We start from the raw sequence: 3,678 nt of genomic DNA on the forward strand, positions 1-3,678 counted from the left end.
TCCCTGTCAGGGCACATACCTAGGCTGCGGGTTCAGTACCTGGTCAGGGTGTGCAAAGGAGACAACAGATCAATGTTCTCTCTCTCTGCCTCCCTATCCCTTCCTTTCTCTCTAAAATCAGTAAACACATTCTCAGGCAAGGATTTTTTAAAAAGAGGGGAGAAATTTAAAAGATTTCATCCAGAGGTGAGGATGAATATTGAGAATATTTTTCTATATACATTTTCATGTATATTACATTGCTACAAATTGTCTTAGTTCAATTGGTGGGATCTAGGTTTCCCCCCACAATTTCATTTGCAATAAAGTTCAACAAGAACAAGATTTTTTAAAAATAGCTATTGCAAAATTTATAATTATCATCCTTTATTTATTTTCCAAAACCCATTATTATATTACAAATATCCTGAAATATCTTACTGGTAAAAATACAACTTGCAAAAACTCTTCCTTGTAAATGCCTACTTTCTTTGTTTTGGAAACACATTCTGTACATTTTGTGAAGGGGTTCTTATTCATAAATACTGTCAATGGCCACATGAGGCTGGTTTTCCTGCTCAAATGCCTGTGAATAACCTTTGAATTTTGCTTCTAGGATTGGTTTTAAAGTATAGTGGCTCTAGAACTTCTAAAAAGAAGGGGCTATTGCATAGCAGTCATGTTGGAGGTTTGTTGCCATGTACACTGTGGCATTTTGGGCATAAGTTTGGTTGAGGGTAGTTGATGGATATGACTGGTAAGGAGACACTAATTGTCCACTCCCAGATCACTCATTGGATTAATCTTAGGAAAAAAAGGAAGAGCCGTGTCTGCACATTTCAGGAAGCCATCTATTTGTAAATTTACCAGGTAAATAAAAAATCATCAGGCAAGAAAAGGAAGGTCAAAGACTAATATACAGAAAACCTCTGAAATTCTAAACTGTTGTTAGGCAGTTATTAACGTCCTAAGAAACTAAAATTCTTGCATTTGTGATGGATAAGGAGCAGCTCAATCTAAAATCCTGACTTTTGTCGCTTGATTTTACCTTTTTCTTGAAATCCTAACCAGTTTCATCTTCCTCATTTATGACAGCCACTAATAGAGGTAGGTGGATTACTGAACCTCATCAACTTTTTAAGACTGGATCAGTCAAACACAAAATCACCCAAGGCCAGAAATTTTTTTTAAGTGATATAAAATGACATGATGGAAGGCAATCTTTAAAATATATAACCTCAAATCTGTTTTGAGGTCTCTTGATCTGTGCTGATGCAGTACCCTTTAGCCATAAGTGACTCTTAAGCACTTGAAATATGCATAGTCCCAACTGAGATGAGCTGAAAGTGTAAAATGCATACTGAATTTCAAACACATAACAGACAAAAAGAATTTAAAATACCTCATTAATGATAATTGACTATATATTAAAATGATATTTTTGACAAGAGTTGAGTTAAGTAAAATACACAAAATTATTTTTATCTGTCCCTTTTTTATTTTAAAGTGACTACTAGAAAAGTTTAAATTCTACATATGATTTGTATTATATTTCTCTTGGACAGTACTCTAATAAAATGCTCTAGTAATGTTCTTATCTTGCTCTTAGCCTGCCACCATTGTAGCAGTTTTAGTAATAATATTGGCTTAGCTTGGAGCTTTTGAACTTAAGCAGACCTAACTTTATATCCAAGTTCCTCACTTACTACTTGAGTGACTTTGGACATATTATTTAAACTCTCTGTCTGAATTTCTCCAGCTATAAAATAGAGATAATAAAATAGTGCCCACTCACATCTTATAGTTTCTATGAGATTAAATGAAACTATAAATTTCTTATTGGCCTTACATACAAGAATCATTCTATTATGACTAGTGTTATTTATATTCTCAATTCCTGCTACCAAGGAACTCCCCTTAGTGTGAGATTCATCAAATCTAGGCTTAAGAGAACAAAATCCTAAGAATACTTAATATTATCCCCTCACCTGCCTAAATAAATTATAACTTAGTTTTCCAAGATGGCTGACACCCAAAATGACACATTTTCAAAAGAGACCAGGCCTTACTTAGGGATGTAATCGTTTTAAAGGCTATAGGTGGGTGATCAGTATTCCTATTAGAAACATATACCTACAGATATGACATGTGGATATCACTGATTCATGACATAAACAAGCAAAATAAATCATCTGATGTTGAAGCAGGAATTTAACATAAAATGTCATTAACTAGAGTCACTGAATATTTCATTGCATAAACTGATTTCTTAAATTTTTAAGTGAAACTGCCGGATATGGCCAGTAGTAAAAATCAACAGAAAGATTGCCTTTGTGTTGCCCGTTCACTTTTGGAAACTAGTGAATGTGGTGTCAAGAAAGGTGTAAACTAAACACTTTGCAGCCCTTTCCTGCCTTTGAATATTATGTCTTTGGTGTAGGAGCTGCATAAGTAACAGTGTAAAACAAAATCAACAGAAAGAATGTTTATACCAGAAAATATTACTTTACTCATACAGAAACAAAACACAGTAAAACCCTGGTAGATCTGTATTTGGAATCCCGCCTGCAGTTTTGTTCACCAAGCCTAAGAAAGAAGCATAAAATAAAAGAGAATTAAGCTCATAGAAACTGAAATAAGAAGAAGAGAATGCCTCTGAATAACTCTAGAAAAAGAAAAATCCAAACATGGAAGCACAAAACCTATGAGTGTGATAATTAAAGATCGCAGGCATAGATTTGAGTATGCCAAGTGACATCATCTTATTTACTAAGGTCTTTAATTCTGCAATTAGTATGTAACCCTAGAATTTGCAAAAGGCAATTTAATGCATAGTAAATATTAAATGAGGAACTACTTTACTTGAGACATTACTCTAAGGGTTAATAGAGAAAATAGAGTTTGAAAGTGAATTTAAACTAAGTGCTAAAGTACAAAGGGGTATTTTTTAAAGGAAAGGAGAGGTGCTTTGGAACTTGTCTTGAGGGCTGCTATACCCTCCCTCTTATACACACTTTTGCATCATTATTAGTGTTACAAAGTCTCATACCTTAGAATATGAACAGAAACTTCCTGGTTAAGTACAGCAGAAGAGACAGAAAGCAGGCATTTGGACCTTAAACTAGACTTTAGAGAAGGAGTCATTTGGCTGTAGGAATAAAGAAGTGCAGTCCAGCAACAGAATGGGTTAGAGAGAAACATGGCAAAGGTCACCAGGTGGGAGGTTTTAGGTGGTGTAACATATTTTTCCCGGTAGGCTGGTGGAGCCTAGCAGCAGGATGTCCAGGAAAAGGTTATTCAGAGTCCAAGTTGGCAGCCAATGGTGATTGGATAGGGGCAGCATAACAACTTGTGCAGTGGGCAGGGACTGATTTCCAGTTTCTCAGCAGTGTGGAGGAGGAAGAGAGCAAGGGCTATAACAATAAGACAGAGCATCAGGATTAGACGCACTGTGAGTCTAGGCCAGTGGTTCTCAATTGGGAGCAATTTTGCCCCCTAAGGACCGTTGGCAAACTGTGGAGACATTTTTTATTTTCACTGTTAAGAGCGAGTGGATGCAACTTGGCATCTAGTAGGTAGAGGTCAGGATGCCTGAACATCATACAATGAACTTGACAGCCCCACAACCAATGGTTATCTGTCCCAAAATATGGATAGGAGTGTTATTTAGTTACCCCATTCTACAAAGATTTCCAAGAC

At 35.9% G+C, this 3,678-nt stretch overlaps 1 non-coding gene across 1 annotated transcript; it reads left to right on the plus strand.

The window, feature by feature from the left end:
* The first annotated feature begins 2,305 nt into the window (after positions 1-2,305).
* Positions 2,306-2,439, plus strand: LOC123807018. Its single transcript, XR_006783585.1, has one exon. It is a non-coding gene; the product is annotated as a small nucleolar RNA SNORA13 (small nucleolar RNA).
* The last annotated feature ends 1,239 nt before the right edge of the window (positions 2,440-3,678 follow it).

Source organism: Phyllostomus hastatus, unplaced genomic scaffold, assembly GCF_019186645.2.
Source record: "Phyllostomus hastatus isolate PE091 unplaced genomic scaffold, TTU_PhHast_1.1 phas_scaffold_39, whole genome shotgun sequence".
NCBI classification, from domain to species: Eukaryota; Metazoa; Chordata; class Mammalia; order Chiroptera; family Phyllostomidae; genus Phyllostomus; species Phyllostomus hastatus.